Here is a 24,134-nt window from a genome sequence, read left to right as displayed (position 1 = left end):
CCTAAAAATAGTTGGAGGCTTATCTGCACATTTGAACTTTTGGAGCAGCTGGAGAAGGTCTCTTAACTCCCCTACCCCTCCCAGAGAGTAATTCTCCCTCTCTCTTAGCAGCTTCTTTGAGAAGTCTTCACCAGCTCTGAGGGCATTGTTGAGAAAGATGTGAAAGGGGCTTGGGCTGGAGTACAGAAAGTGGATTGAGTAGCATGGAACATTGGATGATTTTTGCCATGTCAAAATAAGAGCAAAATTTGATGGGAGAAGTTGCAAGAGAGTAGCTGATGTTTTCATGGCGGAGAGTGTGTGTGTGTGTACGTTCATATTCTGTTTTTCTTTTCCCTTTGCCTTTCTCTCTTCCAGTCTAATACTCATTCTTGTATGGACTTTGACAATGTAATGGATGAGACAAAAACTCCTCTTTCTCTGTAAATGAGTTGCAAACTTTCGTAGGTGCATGGAGGGTACTGGAGGGAACTTCTTACTTCGTAGGTTTATTAATACTGTTTTTAAGTCTTTGAATCAGAGCTCATTTCTCAAGTTACGGCTTTTCAGTTTGGATGCTTCGTTTAACAGCTGCATGTTGACTAAGGGACTCTTTGTTCTAATAATGCCACTGCTGCTGCTCTGTGAGTGAGGTCTGCCCTCCCCTCGTCCCCTTTTCATATCCACCTCCCAGAACACACGGACTGGCACTAAAATAGGAGCTCCTCCAGTACACATTAGTGTTCCCGAGGCCTTTGTTACACTGCAACTGGAGGATTGATGCGAGTAATACACGAGAGAGTGGGCCCAGTCATTGTTTCTCTCTGCAAATGATTTACCCACAGTCATTTGAATGATTGTTGTATACCAACCAGTGTGTGTGGTCCTGGGGATCTGCATTTTTAGGACCTAATCTCACCCTCAGGGAGTTTGTATTTTAGTGGGAGAGGCTAGACTAGTCACCCAGTGACTACAGTATGGAGGTGCTATGTTAAGAGGTTTGAAAGTGTGCTTTGGAGAGTATAGAGGGGGGCCACTTGACCCAGTTTTTTCATGCATTGAGAGAATTAGTGATTGCTTCCTGAACGTGATGATGTTTATTTTACCTTGTCCTGAAGGAGGGGGAAGAGTTAGCTGGAAAAGAGTTGGGTTAGGGCAGGAGAGCCATGGAGGCCCTGTCCCTTGCAGTGCAGAAGTGCTGTATTGTTTTCAGGTTACCCACCAGTTTGACTCATCTGTAAGGAGTAATTGCTTCATTTGGATTTCACTCTTTCTGTAATGTGAGCAAAGTTCCTTTCCAGTGGAGCTGGGTTTAAGAAAGAGTAAGTTCTTTATCAGTCTCCAAACTGAGTTCTACTGTTACTGTGAAATATACATCAGATTTCAAGACTTAGGAAACAAAATAGGCTCTATACATGTTAAAGTGTTAATATTTTGGATATATGGAGTTAAATAAAATGCATTATTAAAATTAAAAAATAATAGGTTCTTTTATCAATCCTACTAACCTAATCAAACCAAATCATTGTTGCATCCTTCCCATTATATTCCTGTACATGATTCTAAATTAAGGAAAAAACTTATGTCAGCTTTATGGGTAGAAGTTGTGTTATTGTATACTCACTTACATTGGCAGCAGGTCCACTGCAGTAATGTGGGTGCTCTGTAGTCAAATGGATAACTGAAAAGTTCTTAATGTCATATTTTCCTATATGATATTGATACCTTATTAACTCTAATATATTGCATGGCCAGTATACAAGTGAGCTACTTGAATATTGTACAACATTATATGCGGGTTTATTGTATTTTTATTGAAATTGCCTTTACGTTACTTACAATGAAGAGCCTGATTACAAACAGTAATTTGGGGAGCGTGTTTAAATTATAAAAGGTAAAAACTTGCAGTTCTTGGGAAGTAATTCTTGGAGTATCAGACAGTACTTGTTCATTTTAAAAAAGTCCTCTAGAGACTTTAGCACTTGGAAGACTTGTCATCTTCATTTCAGGACAAAGCCTCTTTGAAAGTATTAATATTAACTGGGAGGATAGATATGTTTTTGTGGGTGAGAGATAGTTTTGGTTTTTAAAAATAGCCCCAAAGATACTTAGAAAAAAGATTGATAATAAATTGCATAAGAATGGTTTTGTGCAAAGAAAGAAAATAGACGTATCTATAAATATCTAATGCTATTTGAAGATTGTTATAAAGGAGAAGATCCAAAAAATGCTTTGCACAATGGGCAGTGCTGGTGGAATAAGAACTGATGCTTCCAAAAGGACTTTGAATAGGATAATCCATGGTTCATTGTACCGTTTCCAGTTTTGAGTGCTTGGTGTACTAAATGGCTAATTTGAAAATAAGAAAGTGTGGTGGTTCTCTGGAAGGCTTCCCTTTTCAGTTAGAATTTTTTGTTATCAAAATCTATTAATATTGTGTGTTGTTAAGCCAAGTGCTAATTAAAGCAGAGGGGCAGTGTTCAGTGATCATTAAGATGAGAAGTTAATCATCTCTTACAGTGATTGAATGAGGCTTTACTGTTGGGGGCCGTTGGTGTTACCTTCAAGGATCATATGAAACTAGGTAAAAATCTAAGAGTTAAGTTTTTGTTCAGGCAGTTTCACTTGTATGTATTAAGTTAATATAGTCTGTGGATAAATCTTTTTTAATTTTTTTAGCGTTAACTGACAGTTGTACATATTGCATTGGCAGGCAGATTCTTTACCTGCTGAGCCACTGTTTTGTCATTTAAAATCCTAAGAGGAGAGACTTCTAGCCACAATTCTATCCCCACCCCTAACGGTTTTTTAAAGGGCTGTACCCTGCAGGAGATTTTGGCTTCCTTCTCTACCAGACCCTCTCCTTCATCACCATCTCTGAGGAGTTTTCCGTAATTCTTGTGGACATCTCTTGTGTACATTGTTACTTTGACTAGAGATTTAGACTGCACGTTTGAATTCCTGTTTCAACACGATCTTCTTCTGGTTTACAGGAGTTAAAACCTTGTTCTTCATGCTGTAACAGGAGCAGAGAATCCTGGTCATCAGAAATGGTGGGATTCGTTTTTCTTCCTTCTCCCAGTATAGGAAGTTTGGAGAAGGTTATTCTATCCTGAACCAAAAGCCAGTAAGGGTGGTTTTAGACAGGAGCATGAGAGGCATGCAAAGATAATGACTCCTGTAGGCAAAAATCTGTAGCTGTTTGTGTTTTTTTTTTTTTTTTTTTAATCCTTTGAAAATCCTAGTGGAGTAAAATTGCTTTTAAAGTAAAATGTTTGCCATAAATGTTTGGTAAATGCTAAAATATAGTTTTAAAACTTGAAGACATCACTGAAACCATTTTGTCCAGTTTGTTTGTTTCATTGATGAGAGAACTTAAGGGTCAAAGGAGTGGAAAGAGACTGAAATAGCATGCCAGATCTGATAAGACTAATTGTTGTAGAAGTATGTGTAAAGATCTGCATTTGGGTTCAGCAAACCAGTTGCGCAGGTATAGATGGAGGAGGTCTTGATTTAATTAGAGCATTAATTGACCATAATAGGCATATTTTAGTCATGAGTGGCATGGCCATAAGAATCACTAAATTCATCTTGAATTGCAGTAGTAAAAGCATAATGTCCAAAAAAAAGAGACTTTGGTGGTGTGTTAGAGAGAAGACCACTCCTGAAGATTCAGGCTATTAAGGTACTTAGTTCTGGGTTATCTGTTTTCAGAGAAACATTGACAGATGAGTTTGTCTTACTATCCAGTTGATATCCTGAGCACTGCCTGAAACCCAGCGCCCCAGGCAGCTCCCCAGGTGATTGACTTCAGGTGGTGTTCTGGCCACCGGAGCAAGGCTGGCTTCTTTCTTCTTTTCCTTAAACATGATTCTCTAGCCTTGTCTACTGCCTCAGGATCACCTTTTATTTTTCTCCAGGCTTGGTTAGGACCTGGTACCCTAATTTAAAGCTGTGAAGGGTAGAAGATTGTTTCTCAGTGTCTTGTGGAGTCAGGCTCTGAACCTCAGTAAAGATGAGGCCTCTTTGCTTTTTTGGAGGGTGATGGCTGGGGCGCAGGTTTTAAATGGGTTGTAGTTCTGCTGTTAAGGTTTTATTTCCAGAAAGGACTTTAGAGATTTCTGGACCTTTTAGCTTCCCTGGGGTTATACATACATATATCAGAGATGGTAGCTGAGGACGGCACTGAGGAATGACGCAGCTACAGGAATCAAAAACCAACAGACACCCGAGAAGACACACATTCACGTGATGCTGGAGTGACCACGCGGTCCTTTTCTGCAAGATAATTGTCATCTCTTATTATCTGACCTTAACGCATTTCCACCTGCGGTGGAAGGGAGCTAATCTTCATTGAGCATCTGGATAAGAAGCCAGATGCTTTACAACTATCTCTTTATCTTCTAATAATGGTCTTACCCCATTTACAGGGTAGGATAAAGAAACTGGCTCATGAACGCAGTCACGCCAAGTAGGTACTGGAATTCATTTGTGTCTTGACTCAAAAGATCTTCAGTTCAGTTCAGTTGCTCAGCTGTGTCCGACTTTTTGTGACCCATGGACTGCAGCACACCAGGCCTCTCTGTCCATCACCAACTCCCGGAGCTTGCTCAAACTCATGTCCATTGAGTCGGTGATGCCATCCAACCATCTCATCCTTTGTTGTTCCCTTCTTCTCTCTCCTGCCCTCAGTCTTTCCCAGCATCAGGGTCTTTGCCAATGAGTCAGTTCTTCACATCAAGTGGCCAAAGTATTGGAGTTTCAGCTTCAGCATCAGTCCTTCCAATGAATATTCTGGACTGATTTCCTTTAGGATGGACTGGTTGGATCTCCTTGCAGTCCAGGGGACTCTCAAGAGTCTTCTCCAACACCACAGTTCAAAAGCATCAATTCTTCTGTGCTCAGCTTTCTTTATAGTGCAACTCTCACATCCACACATGACCACTGGAAAAACCATAACCGTAACTAGACGGACCTTTGTTGGCAAAGTAATGTCTCTGCTTTTTAATGTTGGGTCACGTTTATTTTATAAGCAAGGAAGACAAATGAGTATATTTTTCCTATTTAGAATGGCCTAACAACCACCATTCTTTTCTATCCGTTTTTTTTCCTTTTTTACTTCTTAGGCCCTTTATCCGTGTTTTCCCTCTTTCCCTGGTGAATTTTCTTGAATTTTTAATGTTTTTGAGTTTCTAATTTAGAGTTTTCCCGGTTTATCTTCTCCCTTCCTGTCTCCCTTGTAAGACGAATGGTCCATCTGGGAGTTGTTTTTCAGGACAGGCAAGAGGGAGGCATGGGAGGTAATTCCCTAAACTGCTTCTTAATATTTTGTTTTTATTGGATTAATTTCCTTTATTGACTGAGCATCTGGTATGGACATGATGTGGCCCGACGTGCCCTCCGGAGATTTCGGATTTAGTTTGGGAGCTAACGGGCTTCCTGGTGGCTCAGTGGTAAAGAATCTGTCTGCCAACACAGGAAACATGGGTTCGATCCCTAGGTTGGGAAGCTCCCCTGGAGAAGGACATGGCAACCCACTACAGTATTCTTGTCTGGGAAATCCCATGGACAGAGGAGCCTGGCGGGCTGTAGTCCAGGGGTCTCAGAGAGTCAGGTACGACTTGCCGACTGAGCACACGTGCATGCATTGGGAGCTGATGTATAGCTGGCATCGTGATAAGTGCAGGTACTTGGTTGATTGTCTTATAGCCAAACAACCCCAAACCAAACAATTGTTTAGAAGGGGACAGGAGCACAACTTAATATAGATATTACAGAGAGGCTGTGGTTATCAATCCTGGCTTAGGATCAGAATATTGGGGGAGATTTTAATCCAACAGGTATGGTGTAGGGCAGGAATCGGTGATCGTGATATACACAGTGATTTATGCCATTGAGGAGAATCTCTTGTATCACTTAGTTCTCAGGAGCAGGTTTGTCTTTCTCTTCTGAATAAACTTTTGCATTTTCCTCTAGCCTGTACTGTAAGTTGAATCCAGGTGCATTTTGGCTCATTCCCCTTGTCTAGTTTGCAGATCTGTGAACGTAATCTGTGGCTCACTTAACAGAATTTCCAGAGTAGAGTAGAGGAACATTCAGTCTTTTAAGGAGTTAATGTAGAATGTAGTGAGGTAGACTTCATTTATTTGTGTATCTTTTGGGATTAAATTCATCTGTTTAATAGCAAAACATCATCATATTCTGTAAAGTCTTATTAATTTGGACTCTTAATTTAAATTTGTATTTTGGAGGCAGACAGCACCAGTGTTTACTGAGTGTGCTGATTGCATGTTTTAATCTTGTAGCAGGTCAAATAGAACCTCTTTTTGATAATTTTTACTGGTTCCCAATTTCCATCTATTTGCATTAAAGTAGTAAAGCTTTCTAAATTTAGTCAAAACTATTAAGGAGCTTATCTTTCCAAAGCAGTTTGAAACTGGTTGAAATTGTGAACTGTTTTCTGTACAGAAATGTGCTGACACTTTCTCTTTAATTGTGCAGAGATGCTGTGTATGACTCAGTCTTTCCAATCAGGGGAGATAAGTGATATGTACGTTAGTGGCTATTGGTGGGTTTGTTTCTTAAAAGCTGTACGTTGTGTTTCACTGAACCAGCCTGTCTGATTTCCAGCTGTACAGCGTGTCTTGCAGCTCTTAGTCATTCCTATACTTGGGCTTGAAGTGGTACTGTGGGCCTTGGTCGTGTTTCTGTTTTTCATCCTGTTTTAACTTGTCTGACAGTCACTGTTCATCTGGCCTCCTCCATTCCTGTCCCTAATCATTACACATAACAGCTAGCATTTGAATACTTACTGTTTACCAGGCATCGTGCTTGATGGCTTTATACTTGCTAACTTAACATTTGTAGTAATATTAACACCTATGTGTGTAGTACTGTTTGCCATATTTTGCACATGAGAAAGGTTTGAGAATTTAAATGTTTGCCTTAGGTCACAGAGGTAACAAATTAATGCAGATTCACATCTGTGCTGGGAACCCAACTCGGAACTTGGCTGTACCAGGACGACGCCGGGTCTTCTTCATCAGTATTCATCTGCTCAAATTGCTAAGCATCAATGCTCCTTCAGGAGCCGTCTCCTGGTGACACTAACCGGGAGAGATTATAGTCAGTGACTAGTCAGCCCTTTTTTTCTTTAATGATCACCGGGGATTGTGATTCCAGGGGGGATGGAATAGCCAGCCACAAGTGTATTACTTCCCAGACATTCACACTGATGATGTCGAGGGTCACGCTCAGTCTAGGACAGTCACCATTAGAACACTGTGTAGAAGTACATGCTCAGTCCCTGAGTCGCGTCCAGCTCTGTGACCCTGGTCTACAACCCACCAGGCTCCTCTGTGCATGGCACGTTCCAGGCAAGAATGCTGGAGCTGTTTGCCATTTCCTTCTTGTTTAGTAGAAGCATATTTGCTATAAATTTAGGAACTGGGTGTATCAGTAAAATCGACGCTACCACTGGTTATGCCACTGTAATGGTTAAGAACTCAGGCGGGGAGCTGAGCTGTTATATTTGCATTGTACCTCTGCCAGTCCTGTGAGCCCAGACAAACGGGTCAACCTTTCCAGTCCTCGGTTTCTGTACCTGTGAAACAAGGGTGTTACTAGTACCTTCCTCCAGAGAGGGATTTTGAAGATGAAATAAGATAATATGAGTTACCCAGAGTAGTTTGCAAATAGTAAGCTTCACGTATTGCCTTCCTGTTGTGAGCCAATAGGAGATCATAGTATTGTACTAAATTTAAATTATGTAAAAGCTCTGAGGTGGACATGATCAAGTTTGTCCCTTAGTGTTAAGCAGACTTATGTCTGTGGCCTTAAGGTCTGCTGTTTTACAGCCTTAGATAGTAATTTCAGGAATATAAAAATTCCAAGTTCTGAAATATTTTGAAACATTTTAGAGTGGTTTTTAAAAATATTCTTGTTAATATGATAGTGAAGTAAATGGTAAGAAAATCGATTACTGGGTTATTTTAGTAGACTGACCGTAGGATAGCTAAAACTTGAAAAATATGAAGTAGAGCTGTTGTGTGTTTGTATTTGTTTGGAGGGTTGCAGGGAGAAGTGATGTCAAGTGACAGTTATTGACCAGAAGGAAGGGTTGATGTAATCGTGCCAATTGTGGGGTTTGGTGTATGAAAAAGATGCCTTTAATGTTAAAATGACTTTGAGAAACAGCATTTATCTAACCAAACTGTCTTCTCTGTAATATTTAAACACATCATAAGTTTTCAAAAGAAAGCCATTAAAGAAAACTGTCTTGCCATAAAAGGTGGGGGTGGGAAACCGTTTACTTCTTAACAAAGGCCTCTGAACCGTGCAGAAGTTTTCACTGTAGGATCTCTGACTTAATAATAACTTGTAAGTGACTTAATTGGTGATTTTTTTTGTTTCAGTTTCCATGTTTGAAATTATAAACATAGGCTGTTTAAAACTGTTTAAGGAGCAGCCTGCTTATATGATATATTGTGGTCAGTCCAGGGAGAAGGAAATGGAGAGTGCGGCAGACGGCAGCGCTGGAAGCTGTGGCTACCTTTGCTGTAGAGTGGTGCGCGTGTTCAAAACCTCCTTCAGACGAGAAAGGGACCCGAGTGCAGTGTCAGCCTCACCTTCAGGCCTTTTGTCAGTTAAACGATAAACTTGTGTTGCATTTTTACAACTGCAGGAAAAGTGACAGTTTTGCTGATGAGCTGATGACCTGGAGCAGGAGGATATCTAAGAATCTTTCCAGCTCTAGGATTTTATGATTCTTTGTTATCATCTGATAGAAATAATGACTGAAATAGCTGAATACTTGAAAATTTCAAAAGTTCAATTGATAGACTTTTTTTTTTTTTTTTAACTAATTCTGAATTTGGTTAAGAGGCAGTTTAGATCAGGAGTTCTTTCCAACTCTATTTCTGAAATTCTGTGTTTTTGAGTATTGAATGTTGCATACCAGATTAGTTCTCTCTCTTTTTCCTTTTCAGTAGACTATGTATTTTACTTAAGAACAATAGACAACAGCTTTTACTTTTAGCTGTCTTAACTCATTCTAGCCTCCTTTTCTAACTTAACCTAACTTCATAGTTTATTTTGGCTGCAAAATCCTGCCCACTTTTTATCTGTTGTAAAAATGTATTTTTCCTTCAATGAGGGGAAAAAATGCAAGTGAACGCATATTTATTTTGGATTATCTTTTCCTCCCATTATTTTTATAACCCCTTGCCATGCCTCTGCCAGTCTTAAAAAAAGTTGATTGAATTTGAGGATAGCTGAAGCATTTTTTTATGTAGGAGTGGTTTGTGAAATGTGGGAGAATTCTAGCAAATTCTCTCTCAAAGCATTGTCCCGTAGCAGCTTACTGGTGATAGAGTACAGCTTACTAGTATCCCAGCTCACTATTCTGGGATAGTTCTAGGTTTTGAAAGAGTCTGCTAGAGTTTAAAAGACACTTGCTCCTTGAAAGGAAAGCTATGACAAAACTAGACAGTGTTTTAAAAAGCAGAAACATCACTTTGCCGACAAAGGTCCATACAAAGCCGTGGTTTTTCTAGTAGTCATGTACGGATGTGCGAGTTGGTCCGTAAAGAAAGCTGAGTGCTGAAGAATTGATACTTTAGAACTGTGGTCCTGGAAAAGGCTCCTAAGAATCCCTTGGACTGCAAGGGAATCAAACCAGTCAATCCTGAAGGAAATCAACCCTGAATTTTCATTGGAAGGACTGTTGCTGACGCTCCAATGCTTTGGCTGCCTAATGCCAAGAGCCAACTCATTGCCAAAGACTCTGATGCTGGGAAAAGACTGAAGGCAAAAGGAGAAGGGGGTGACGGAGGATGAGATGGTTAGATGGCATCATCGACTCTGGACATGAATTTGAGCAAACTCTTGGAGACAGTGGAGAACAGAGGAGCCTGGTGGGCTACAATTGACGGGGTTGAAAAGAATTGGACACGACTTAGCGACTGAATAACAACAAGAACAACTAGAGTTTTACTTCAGTGTAGAAATCAGGAAAAATTTGACATCCGAAAAAGACCTAGGTGTATGTAAGCCTCATTATACAACTAGATTTTCGTTCACTTTGCAAATTTGGACTTGAGGAAGCTACTCTAAGGTGAGAGAAATGGTGTACAATCCTGGCAGTGTTGCCACAGACTGATCTCTATAATGCAGAATCATATTACTCCAAAAAAGCAGAAACTATTGAGAGAGCTCTGGGAAGATTTCCAACAACTCTGCTTCTTATGCTTCAAAGATTTGCCATCATGTGCTGGTGATGGCACTCTCTCCTCCCCCGCCACCTCCCAATTATAGAAGCGACGCGTAGAATTTGGCTAATATATGAAAGAGTTGTTAATCACCTAGGTAGTGTTCCATTACCTAGAGATAGTTAAGATTTTGGTTTTCTTCTAGCCTTTTTCTTCCTTGTACATGATTTAAAAAAGAAAATACACTGTTGATCAGATTATATAAACTGTTTTCTGCTTTTTTTCATTTAATCGTGTGTTCCCATGTAATACAGTTTTGACTATTTTAAGGGATCACATAAATCTATTGCTTGGCGTTAACATATTTAACTAATTCTGTTAGTTAAAAATTTTTTTTTTCCACAGTAAGTTTTTCCTCAATTTGATCATTATTTCCTTGTGGTACAGTAAAATTACCGAGTTAAACTTTGAGAGTTTTCAAGTCTCGTTATAAAAATCATAAAGTTGTATCTAAAATGCTTTGACTGCTTTATATTTCATACCTGTCATCTGAGTAAGAGAATATTTTGCTACATCTTTGTCATCAGCAAGTGCTTTTGCTTTTCCTGCCGTTTCTTGTTTTATAGGTGGAAAAAAGCAGTGAGATTATACCTCTCTTAGAAATACTGTGACTGCCTGGTCAGTTCATAAGCTCCTTGGCCTTCGTTTTGGTCTGAACCCAATTGTGGGGATTTCATGATCATCCCTTCAATATTGTTACCTAAGCTTTGTAATAAACACCTGAGTGTTTGTGTTAGACCACATCTGGAGTGGGGTCAATAAAACCCCACTATCACTGAATGGTTAAGCAAGTATTTGCAAACTCTCCGTGAAGGAAAAAGAACACCCAGCAAAGCTATCCACGTTTATGGTGTTCTGTGCTCATCCCTTGTATGGTTAGCAGTTACTTTTGGAGAACCAGTTTGTGCATCCAGAAGAATCAGTCCAGACTTCTCTGCCCTTTGCCTCATCAAAGCCGACACCTGGTCATCCCCTTCTGTTGCCTTTTCTTTTGACTGTAACTCAGAGGTTCTCGGCTAAGTTGATAGGTTGCATACAGACTCTCTTCTTCAACTTCAGCTCTGTATTTACTAGGCCTGTTTCTGTTTTACAGGTAAAACTATTTAAATTTCTCTCCTGGAATTTCATCCCGTGTTCTGAAATGCTTCACTTATTGTAACTGACAGATATTGTCAGTTACTCATGGATCCTTCCCAGGGAGGACTTGACTTTGATACTGTGGAGAGAACTGGTGCAAAAATCTTCAACAAGCAGTTTTCATAGGGATAAAAAGAGCAATTCTTCTCAATTCATTGGTAGAAATGGTTCCATCTGATATCAGATGGGTGAATCTTTTCTTTAATTCACTAGTTTTCAGTTACCTTAAGGTTGGTCAGGCGCACTCACAAAGATGTCAGTAGGGTGGTGCATCAGAGCTCTCACACACCTTTTATCCTAGGAAAACTATTTTCTCAATCATTCACTTATTCTTCTCATATGCAATTGGAAGAAGGTTGCTTGCAACTCATTGCCCAGCCTCTAGCAAAGTAAATGATGGCCATTCAGAGGCCAAGGGTTAAGTTTAGGAATGGCTTAGTGTGGTGGAAATCAGAAAAAAAAATTTTTTTTAGAGTGGTTTAAACAATGCAAGTGGATTTCACTAAAGGGACTGCAGTAGCGGTTATGAGAGCCAACAGTATGATAGCAGGAGGAACTGCAAAAAACACATTTCACTCTGAGCTCAGTCTCATGCCATTTGCAAGTTTGAACATTCTATTCAGGCCTTTATGTGGTTATGGTTTCACACATGTAAATATTTAGGAGTGGATTGCTGGGTTAGACTGTTTTGCAAAGTGGCTATACCATTTTACATTCCCACCAGCAGTACTAGAGGGTTTCATTTTTTCCCCCACATTTTTGCCAACACTTGTTATTTTAAAGTAACAACATTTACTTTCAATTTCATGTGATTCGTATATGGACTCTGTTAGTCGTTTTCGTTGTAGCCGTCTGGTGGGTGTGTGTTGGTAATGGTTACTGACGTTGAGCGTTTTTTCCTGTACTCATTTGCCATTTATTTTCTTTGATGAAGTACCAATTGACCAGTAAACTTTTTGTTAAGTTTTAAGAGTTCTTTATATATACTGGATACAAATCATATATTTGATTTTCAGGTATTTTTTCCTTCTCTGTGGCTTGTCTTTTCATTTTCTTACTGATGTCTTTTGGAGAGGAAAAGTTTTTAATTCTAAATAAGTCTAGTTTGTCATATATTTTATGCATTCTGTACCTTTGACTTCATATCTAAGACATCTTTGCTTTAGCCAAAATCACGAAGATTTTCTCCTGCTTTTCTTCCAGAAGTTTTACACTTCCAGCTCTTTCGCTTACGTCTGTGATCCATTTTTGTGTGTGATGCAAGCTAAGGGTTTAAGTTCCTTTTTTTTTGGCATGTGGATATTCACTTGTTCTAGTGTCATTTGTTGAAAAGATTGTTAATAGTTGCTTTAAGCTATATTGCTACATCTAAGTCTGGGATTCACTAAAGAGCAGACACCTTCATTTACTGGCTGAGTTAGGGGAAGGAGGGGAGGAGGGAGGCGGTTTGTCTTGAGTCTTGGCCTTGTTGTGAGGAGATCTGGTACCATAGTTTGCTTGATTCTGATATCGTCCATTAAGACATCCACAGAGTCTTTGTAAGCAGTAGAGTTTTAGCCAGCTTGGCTTCAGTTAAGATGATGCTCTGTTATCCTCTCCCTCTGAGGGTAATTATGGAATCTTATTTTAACACACAGTTTGGGTTGGATAAGCCTGGGATAGTACAAGCTAACTTGCACATTTATTAAAACTAGTTCTAACCGGAGAGTGATGAAACCCTACTGAAAACATTTTTTCTTGTTTGAAACAGTTGTTTCTAACTGAGTAAGTGAAACAGCTTATTACAGAAACTTGGAAATTACCCAAGTATAAAGAAAAACCTTTCTTTCCTCACCACTATCAACCTGGTTTTGGTACCGCCAGTTACTTTAAATTTCATGTGGTTGGTATATGGACCCTGTACAGTGTAGTTTTGGGGAACAGTATTTTGATCCCCTGATGAATTCAGGCCTGTCTTCTTGCTTTTCTCCTGGGAAGGGAAAAGAAGAAGAGCTAATGCTTGATGAGAATCTATTGTGAGCCAAGCTTTGTACCCCATAAAGCTCCATGAAGTATTAAAATTACATTATAATATGTGTTATTTAAAATACTATTAAATTTTAAACAATTCAGTTTTAAAAATTTATTCCCCCTCTCCGACTTCCTTACCTCCCCCTTGCTTTTTTAGTCTTGGGTTAAATTATTTGCCCAGTGTCTTTCAGCCGAGTGTGATAAATCTGAATATTGGGGGGAAAGTGTGAGCATCATTCATTTAAAATAGTTAACCTGCGTTTTCTTTCATGGTTGGAAAAGTTTTAAAAGCAAGAGGATGAAATAGTTCTTTTTCTTCCTTTTATTGTCCTGCTCACGTGGCCTCCCTTTTATTGTTGTCTGTCAGAATTAGAAGTTCCCCAGTCTCCTTAAAGTGGAAGTGAATGTGAAGTCGCTCAGTCCTGTCCAACTCTTTGCGACCCTGTGGCCTGTAGCCCACCAGGCTCCTCCATCCATGGGATTCTCCAGGCAAGAATACTGGCGTGGGTTGCCATTTCCTTCTCCAGGGGATTTTTCCGACCCAGGGATTGAACCCGGACCTCCCGCATTGTAGGCAGACGCTTTACAGTCTGAGCCACCAGGGAAGTCCCGGTCTCCTTATGTTCTGCTCAGATTAAGGCTTCTGCTCTCTCTGCCACTCCCTGCAGCTCCAAGAGCCTTAGTTTTAACTTTGGTATTTGTTAACTGAATAGAAAGATAAAGAAGAGACCTAGGATTTTTAACAAGGAAAATCTCTTGAACTGGAGTGATTTCATCAGTAATTTTAGTTCACATTAACTAATAACTAGACGTTGACTACCAGGCAAGCCACTCCATTTCTTTATCTCTAAAATGAATCAGCTACTCCACATAGACTTTTCTATGGTACGTTAGTGTTTCTAGATTTTTGTGTTAGTGGAACCATGAAATTTAATACATTTCTGTTGATAGGGTTGAGAGTAATTGCCGTAAGGATTAGTATTAAAAGAACCTCTGTCTTTTCCTGCGTGTATGGGTGCTCATTCGTGTCTGAGTCTCTGTGACCCATTGGACTGGAACCCACCAGGCTCCTCTGTCCATGGAATTTCCCAGGCGAGAATACTGGAGTGGGTTGCCATTTCCTCCTCCAGGGGATCTTCCCAACCCTGGGTTCGAACCTGCATCTCCTGTGTCTCTTGCATTGGCAGGCGGATTCTTTACCAGTGAGTCACCTGGGAAGCCCCTGTTTTCTCCACAGTATCCTTGAATCTCAAATCATCATACTATTTGCATTGGAGTTAATGGGTAAAAAGTGTCAATTGCAGTGTACTCTGTGTCAGATATTTGTAATCTTGGAGTCTCATGTTTCTTCCTTCTTGTTTAGGAGGTATTTATGACTGTCAAGGCCTTCTTGACAGCCAGAACTTCCCATTGACGCCCTCATTTTATCAGATAGCATAGCTTACTCTAATCTTTTGCTTATGCTGTTGCCATAGTATCCTGTCTGGAAACAGAAAGGTGGTTGATAAGTTTGTACAGGAATCCAGATTTTTCCCCCTCATTGACATTTGCCAGCAGATACATTTTTTTTTCCTCGTGATTCAGGCTAAGGCCTGGGGGTATAATTAGTGCTAAGGGTTGGGGTGGGGGGGGTGGCATGTTTGGACTTTGGACAGTTAAAAGCAGAGTCTTTATATTAACCCACTCTGTTAATCACTAAACTGTTTTGTTGGTGATTTAAGACTTTCTGCTTGAACCATCTACTTGTCATAGGAATTACATTTATTCCTGACAAATGTCATGTTTGAGCAGAACATATAGAACTAAGACTGGAGCATCTTTCTGCTGCTTGGTGTATCAGACTCATTAAAACAAAACAAAGCAACCGAAGACAGTGGGTTGCAACCACTCTTAACCTATTTGGACCAGTGAATCAGAGTGAAAAATGATAAAAGGTGGTTCTGGAGATGTGGAAGAGAAATTCTAAAGGAAATAAGCGGTGCACTATTTTTCTCTCTCATCCTAGTGCCAATGAACTCTGACTTGGTTGCAGGAGACATCCATATCGGAATAGGAAGTTGTTGAGAGTAAAACCCTCACTTCGCACTGATTGTTGTTTTTGCTCTTCACATGTTCAGAAGAACTGGGAGGCGGGGAAAAAGCTGTCAGTGGTTGACTGAAATACCACCAAGCTCAACAGTGTCCATTTGGGATGTGGGAATCTGGTTCTACCTTTTCAGAAGATACTGGCTGTGTAGGCTTTGTGGGAAAGGTATTACAATTTAGTGAGGTTAACACCAGGAATCCTGCAGCACGTCCTGGTGATCGGATTTTGTTCTGGGTGGGCTTCTGCTTTCCATTTTTGAACCTCTTTCAAAAAACCTCTTTCCAGCCACATTCTCTCCCAGCCCCTGTGCCCTGGAATATTCTGTTACCACAGAATAGTTAACTCTTCCTTTTTTTCAAAAAAATTTAACGTCTTTTTTATTATTGTTGTTTTGACATGCACACACTGCTATATTTATTCATTTTTGGTTAATTTATTTTTGGTTGTGCTAGGTTTTTGTTGCTGAGCACGGGCTTTCTCTAGTTGTGGCCAGCGGGGGCTACTCGCGAGTTGCAGAGCGGGGGCTCGAGGGCGCCTGGGTTTCAGTGCTTGGGGTGCACGGGCTCAGTTGCTCTGTGGCATGTGGGATCCTTGGGGACCAGGGATCGAATCTGTGTGCCCTGCCTTGGTAGGCTGGTTCTAACCCACCGGGCCACCAGGGAAGCCCTGGTTAAGTCTTCATGTGGCACAGTCATCAGGCGTCGAAGGCAGAGAGTGTTTGCACAGCATCGTGCATACTGTGTTCCCATCTCACATCTTGCCGTCTCTTGCAGGATTTGAGACTTGAACTCTTCCCTACTTTTCCCTCACCTTCCTCATGCTTTCTCAACCCCAAATCTCTTATTTTCTCATCTCTGATAAGTACTGGGAAACTGTCATCTGATCAAGACAGTTCTCTGGTATGAGCCTCTTTGAGGTTATTTACATTGTTTTAAAGATGTTGGATAGTTTTAATTAATACTCAGCATAGTTCGTGGGCCTTGTTTTTGAAGTCCCTAAAACACTGAAGAAAGTGGTAATAGCTTGGCACTTTACTGTCTCTAAACCTATATTCTAGAACTCACAGTGGAAGTTACAGGTTATAATGATACTCCTGAGAGTCAGCCTAGAAAAAACTTGATTGATTGATGTGTTCTCTTTTTGGAACAGAAATGTAAACTAATATATCTTAGAATTTTTAGTGATAGTTGATGCAGGAAATTTGTTATTGAAGGTAGTCTGTGTCCTGAAATGTCATTAAATTCTGTTTTCCTGTCTGCTTGTCGTATTATGAAGATAGTTTATATAGAAGTATAATCTGTATAAATTCATTTAATTACATCTTCCTTTGGGCTCCCACAGCACTGTAATTTACCTTAGACTGACTTGGGATGAAAGATACTAACGGAAAAAAAGCCAGTTTATAATTAATAAAGGTAATAACGGGACAGAGCCAAAGAATATTTATATTTGTCTTGTAAATGGCACTACCTGATGTTTTTGTCTCTATGTATTTGGCTTTAGTTATAGAAATACCGTGATTGGTGCGCAGCCTGGTATTGCTAGGGTAGCAATGACAGCAGGGTCTAAAGATCCTGATATAGTTTGGGGCCCTTGAATTTGACCTTACTGTGAAGAAAGCAAGGGATCCTTGGGAGGGTTTCATCAGAGAACTGACAGACAAATCGTAATCAAATTGTGGGGAAGTTGAACCTTGTGATAGCTGGTGGTTATGCTTAGTGGCAGGGAGAACAGTAGGGAAGCTATATGGTCCAAGAGAGAGGGTTAGGATTTGGGTAATAGGAACAGATACAGAAACATTGTAAACTCCAGTACTTTGGCCACCTGATGCAAAGAGCTGACTCATTGGAAAAGACCCTGAGGGTGGCAAAGATTGAAGGCAAAAGAAGAGGGCAGCAGAGGATGCGGTAATGGTTAGATAGCATCACCAACTCAGTGGACATGAGATTGAGCAAACTTGGGGAGATGGTGGAGGACAGGGAAGCCTGACGTGCTGCAGGCCATGGGGTTGCTAAGTCGGACACGGCTTAGACGGAGTAACAACGACAACAGAGGTGAAGTCGAGTTTGCTGAGAAACTATGTAGGAGTTGAAGGAGAGAGAAATCAATGGGTGGGAGAGCTTGAGGTGAGATCATTAATGAGGGTGAAGGACAGAGAAGGAGAGTAGAGGAGATGGATTGGTAGGGAGCATTCATGGGGAATAGGATGTCTAGCAGGCAGTTGGCAGTTAGGAGGGTGTGGAGCTTTTAAGTTAGAGCTAGGGAGTCGATGTCAAGAGCACTCTGCATGTGAGTGATGGTTGAACTGAGGGAGTGGGGTGGGAAAAGTATTTGTTGGCTGCAAGGGCTGTCTGGAGGTAGCAAGTTGTTACTTAGGTCATCTGGCGAGGTAAACATGCCTTTTCTTCCTCCCCGTTTTGCCCAACCCTTCCTAAAGCACTGGGCTCTAATGAGAATTTAACTTAAAATCCATCATATCGTTAATCATTGTATAAATATATGACAGCATAAATATTTGGGTTTCACCATGTACACTGTGGAGGCAGTCCTGCCTGATGAATAAGAGCATAAATTCTAGAGCCAGAATGCCTGGGCTGTCCGCTTACTAGTTGTGTGACCTTGCACAGTGTCTTCCACCTCTGTTGCTCCATTGCCTCTTTTGTAAAGCTGAGATAAAATGATTATCACAAGGATTAAATGATTTCTTACTTTAAAGCCCTTATACCAGAGCTTGATATGTCATAAGCTCAAGTTACAGTTAACTAGCTATTGTCATCATACACTCTGATATCTGTTCTAGATGATTCCAGTGGTAATCCGGTACATTCAGAGTCCAGTAACTCGCAGTTAAAAATTACTCTCCCCAGATCTTTTTCCCTTGCCAGTAACTTTAAAAACTAATGAGCAGAAATGGATTTGAATTTCTTTTCCTCTTTCTGCTTGCTGTGTTTTAGGCGAAGTTGGAGCAGCTCCGTGTCCCCTTTGGTTGTAGATGAGATAGGAGGTGTAGCCACAGCAAGAGTAGATGTTGAGCCTGTTGCTTTCTTCTCCTCCCTCCTCATTCTGCTCTTCCTGTCTGTGTGGATGCTGCTGTCAGTCCCTACATGGGCTGTTTGGGGCTTGAAGATGAACTGCAATTCATTGAACTTGGTACTTTTAATCCTCCAGTCAGCTGCTGTAATCACTAGAAATTTCAGAGGAGGCAGGTTAAGTAAAAGTAATATTTTGTGTTGGGCAGACTGGCCTTGCTAATGTGGGAGGTTGGGTGGGTGGTCAGGGTTTGAGTCCCATCCAGTTGTACTGTTGAACACGTTATCTTTCAGGGCCTCATTGTCCTTCTCTATAAGAGAAAAGGGACGGGGTCTTCATTATCAGCATTTCCATCGAGCTCTGATAATGTCATTCCTAGAAACAGGAATCAAGTGTATCCTAGCAAGAAATGTAGAAAATAAGAAAGCAGATGTAAAAATGATTAGTGTTTTATCTTTTTATTTGAGAATGTCACCATAGCTTGATCATTTGGTGCAGGAAAGAAGCAGGTTTAGGGAAAGGCACATGTTTACAGCTTCGTGGTGTTTGAGGGGAACATGCTTAGTATTTTGGCGTGTGCTTTTGAGAGGTGTACCTGAAATGTGGGATAGTTATCAGTGTTAGCTCAGTTTTCAAGGAGTTTTCATGAAGACTTTTTCTATTCTGTTGCTTAACTGGTATTTTTCAGTATTGACTCAAATGGAGAAGTCACTTAAACAGGGCTCTTGGCAATGTGTACCGTTAATCAGTTAATTAGCACCTGGGGATCCACTGTGTAGCTGTCGTAGAATCGAAAGTCTTGCCCGCCCGTGTGAATCTGTGATTCTCTGCTTACTACTCTCAATAACTGGCATCACTGTCAGTCTATGTCATGTGACACAGAAATCTAGAAATCTTCCTTGATACTCCTTTTTTCTTACTCCCTGTTTATATTACGTTTATCAGCAGATCCTGTTGTGTTTAGTATCCATGTATCTGTCATCTGCCCCCGTCGTTCCATCTTCGTCACTCACCCTAGCGCTGGCTGTTCCTGCTTACCTGAATTACTGCATAGCATTTAGCTGGAGTCTCTGTGTCCACTTCCTGCCTTCTTTCACGTCTGTTCATTACATAAACAAGTGAGCCTTTTAAAATAAAAATCTAATCATGACCCTTACTTTTAAAATAGAGACCAAAATAGTTGACAGTAGGCCTTATATGGTCTGGCCTCTACACTCCTTTCCAGCCTCATTTCAACCCACTTAACGCTCTCTGAGGCTCATCTCACTTTTCTTGTTTGATCTCCTAACAACTGTCAAGAAATTGAGCCAGATCACTATTGACAAAGGAGAAATTGTTGGTTATACAAAGTCACAGGTCTTTTTCTACGTATGTTGACAAGGTAGCTTTCTTCTCTCTTCTCTCTCTTCCTTTGGGTGTTTTGATGTAAATTCTGGGTGTTTTTGAAGTAAAAGTGCAGGATTCATTTAAACTCACATTAAATTTCATCTCAGTACGTTTGGTCTCTCATGTATTTCTTTGGTCCACCCTTTTAGTCGTTAGGGTTTTTGGATCTTCAGTCTTAACTTTCAGTATATCACTGCTCTTAATGAATCTCAGATAGTCTGTACACTGGATCGTTTTATCATTAGCTATTTCAAGCCCTTGGTAAAAGTGTTCATCAGAATTGGACAGAGGCGGGGTAGGGAAGAGTTGCAGTTAACTATAATAGTACCTTGTTCCTGTAGTCATTCATTTGGTTTTTCCTTTTGCTTTGTTGTTGAAACTGTTGTAGGGTTAGGATAGAAACAGTGGGGTGTGGGGCACATTCTACCCCTCCTAAAATGTTTCCTCAAATTCCTGGAACATGCTATAGCCCAGAAGCATACTCTGTGGCTTTCGAAATACAGACACAATCATGTACCGGCAGATGGAGAATTTTAGTCACCCTATGCTTATATCTGAGGCTGCCAGATTTCATTTGTTCACAGCATTATCATGGGAGATTTGGGCAGGTGTTTTGTTTAAATTCAGACCTACTATCCATCCCTAGGATGAATAAATGATGCTAAAAAAAATAGAAACCGAGCCACAAACTGTCTTGTGTGTCTTAATTGTGGCTGTATGCTGGGTTTTTAGGTTATTGTTTCCCCAAGGCTTATAAAACATCCCTTTAACAATCTGTGTCTGATACTGAGATAAAATTCAATAGATTACAGTTTATGGAATCTGCTTTCTTACTGCAAACTGCCATTGTCTGTGTCTAATCTCCAATCTCTTTTATTCTTTTTTTAAATTTTATTGGAGTATAGTCGACTAACAGTGCTGTGTTTCAGGTGTATAACATAGAAATGCAATGATACGTATACATCTATTCACTCTTTTCCAGATTCTTTCCTCATGTGGATTATTGCAGAATATTGCATCTCCTTTATTCTTAAATCGTCTTCAGGACTTGGGAAGTCTCTGTTTCTAGCCTGGGACAAACTGCTCTAAGTCAGACGCTCTTACAGTGTCTCCCTGTCTTGGGCTGTTAATTTTTTTCTTTGCTATAAATAATGAAGCCTGAAGTTCATTCTGATTGGGAGAAAAGGAGGAAGTAAAATAGGTAAGGAGCTCTTTTGTGTACTTCCTTTTGTACACCACCACCCTGAGCAGTAGGTCTTAGATCTTCCCTCCTTGTCTTGTCTCAAACGTAGAAAACCTGAAGAGCATTTTTGTAGTCCCAAGACATTTTCCCAACCTTCAGGTCATTTTTGGAGTAAAGAATCATACGCTTTGTGCCTTTCTATTCTAAACAGTTGTAAGTTCACCCTTCTTGTTTAAGCAAAAAATCAGAAGTGTTTGATTGTTCAGTCACTCTGCCATATACACTGAACATTTTAGTTAAACAGGCCTTTCTGCTTTGGGTTGGAGATGACAATTAATAAGGTGTTAGAGATGAAGGCTAATCCTGACCACTCCTCCTTGATCAGAATCCAGATAATCAGGCTCCTGCTGCCTCAGAGTCCGTGGGAGACTCTGCCCTCCTTTTCTGTTTTCTTCTTGCTCTGGTTGGCAGCTTTCTTCCCTACCCTGAGTCTGTGGCTCATGTAAGACCACTGCCCATGAGCTCCTGTTGTAATCATGAACTTTGCCTCAGAGTTCCCTGAAGGTTATGGCTCTGGGGCGATGTTCCTCAGTCCACTCAATACTTAAAACTATAGTAACTACAGCTTACTATCTCCTGTGTGCCAGGCATTCTACATAAATTTGCTTGCTTAATCCTCCAGGAATTGGAATTCTCCAGGCCAGAATACTGGAGTGGTTAGCCTTTCCCTTCTCCAGGGGGACTTTCCAACCCAGGGATCAAACCAGGTCTCCCGCCTTGCAGGTGGATTCTTTACCAGCTGAGCCACAAGGGAAGCCCAAGAATACTGGAGTGGGTAGCCTATCCCTTCTCCAGCGGATCTTCCCAACCCAGGGTCTCCTGCATTGCCGGTGGATTCTTTACCAATTGAGCTGTCAGGGAAACCCAGTCCTCCCAACAGCCTTGTAAGAAATGTATGACCACCCTTTTATTGACTAGGGACTGGAAGCTTAGAGAGATTAAATGAGTTGCCCCAGACCTCATTGAAATAATCTGTTTGATACTTGTGTGTTTCTATCAGTCTTTTTAAGAAACCGACTTACCTGAAATAGTAAGAGGCGTACCAGGAGTTCTAACCTAGGGGTAGGTCTGTTTGACCTCCAGAGGAAGTGAGTTTTCTTATTGCCGTTGGGGGCCTACTGTGCTGTGGTGCGCTGCTTTGGAGGATGTGAAATGGAAGAGAACACATTCTTGGCCTCTGAAGACTTTTTTGAAGAATAATGGCAAGGGGAGCCATTGAGGGTTTTTAGGAGAGGATCTACCTTTCTTTGGGAAGCAGTGGGCTGAATCTGTGAGTGTGCTGATGAGTGTGTGGAGTTGGATCTGTAGTTGATGCCGCTGGACATCACCTGTCTCAGCACCGTGTTGTTGCAGCCGTCTGTCTGTCTGCGTGTCACCCTCCGCTTGGTCACGGCTCAGGCCTTGTCCACTGCTGCCCTGTTGGGTGATAACAAAATGATTGGCCTTTATTTTAGGCTCTTCCATTTACTGTATCTGTCTTCACATACAGAACCCTAGTCCCTGGTGGAGGGTGACTTTGATTTTTATTTATGTTGCTAAATTGTCGCAAACGCCCTGTTTGACTTTTCTAAGCCGAGGGGTCAAGAAAAGAGATTTGAATGTTTGCCAAATGTAAGTAGGTCCTGTTAATGGATGAGGCCTCTGCCTTACGCAGTTTTGAGGAAAATACTAACTTTTAAGTATTCTTTAAAAATAAATATCCCCTTTATTTTTGGTGATGCTCATTGTGGAAATTCTGGAATATGCAGAACGTATGAACTTATTGTGGAAATGTTAGAATATGAAGTAGAAGAAAATTAAAATTACCCATAATCGCACCTTCCAGGAATAATCACTGAATATTTGAGTCTGTTCCCTCTATCTCTACTATATGTCTGAGAAAGCTGCATTTCTATGTTCTGATTTTTATCACTTTACATTTTAAGCAAGTCACACATTGTTGAGTTCCTCATATGGTTTAAATAACCTTAACCTATGTAACATCAGGAAAATGATTATTTCTAGATTTCTTTTGTCATAAAGAGTTGGACTTGACTGACGTGACAGAGCACGCATGCACGTGATTCTTATGAACTTCATTGTCAAGAGCTATGACTTGTCTGTATCAAGGGTACTGCAAAACTAGCATATCTAGTTAACTCACGTATGACCCCTACATTACCACCTGCTCATCTATTTTTTTCCCTAAAAGTACCGTCATCCTGGTCGTCAAGGTAAAAATCTTCCTAGACTCCAGATTAGTCTTCACTCCTAAGGATATCTGATCACTAAATTCTAGCTAGGCTGCCTTTCACAAAATCTGTTTTCTCCTTGCCATCCTTATTATTATATTTAAACTCACTAGTTTTTACCAGGACAATTGCTGTAGTCTTTCGACTTCCTACTTATAGACTGTTACCTCTTTGAGTCTATTTTCACATAATGGCTGGAAATTACACTTCGGCATGTATATCATGCTCTTTTAATGCTTATAGACTTTAATAGGTTTCTCATTGCCTTGAGAGTAAAGAGTAAATTTCTTAATAGTCTAGAATTGTTTCTTCATATCTTTCTGGTCTTGTCTCCTGTCTGTCACAAACACACCGCAACGCATGCTCAGTTAACAGTCTCTCATATAATCACAGCGCTTTTGCTACTGGATTTCTCATAGTTGTACAGTTGTGTGAATATTGTGTGAACTTCTAATGTGCATACCCACTTGCACATGCTGTTGGTCTGCTGGAGACTACACAGCTCCTCACATAGCTTGTTCTGGTTGTTTAGTTGCTAAGTCATGCCTGATTCTTTTGTGACCTCATGGACTGTAGCTGGCCAGGCTCCTCTGTCCATGGGATTCTCCAGGCAAGAATCCTGGATTGGGTTGCCGTGCCCTTCTCCAGGGGATCTTCCCAATCCAGGGATCAAACCCACGTCTCCTGCATTGGCAGGCGAATTCTTTACCACTGAGCCACCAGGTTAAGCCCCTGTAATTACGTTACCCCAGCTTGATAAGTTT

At 40.7% G+C, this 24,134-nt stretch overlaps 1 protein-coding gene and 1 long non-coding RNA gene across 12 annotated transcripts in view; one reads left to right on the top strand and one right to left on the bottom strand.

Moving 5' to 3' along the window:
• Positions 1–24,134, top strand: part of AKAP13 (A-kinase anchoring protein 13) — a 318,012-nt gene that overhangs the window by 37,063 nt on the left and 256,815 nt on the right. The window lies entirely within an intron of this gene.
• Positions 288–23,918, bottom strand: LOC145529796 (uncharacterized). Its single transcript, XR_014071356.1, has 3 exons — positions 23,838–23,918; positions 22,162–22,555; positions 288–1,285 (listed from the first exon to the last, which is right to left on the bottom strand). It is a non-coding gene; the product is annotated as an uncharacterized LOC145529796 (long non-coding RNA).

This window comes from Giraffa tippelskirchi, chromosome 12 (assembly GCF_054371585.1).
Source record: "Giraffa tippelskirchi isolate mGirTip1 chromosome 12, T2T-mGirTip1v1.2.pri, whole genome shotgun sequence".
In the NCBI taxonomy this organism is placed as follows: Eukaryota; Metazoa; Chordata; class Mammalia; order Artiodactyla; family Giraffidae; genus Giraffa; species Giraffa tippelskirchi.
The sequence above is the reverse complement of the archived record's forward strand: the minus strand, read 5'-3'. Positions and strand labels throughout refer to the sequence as shown.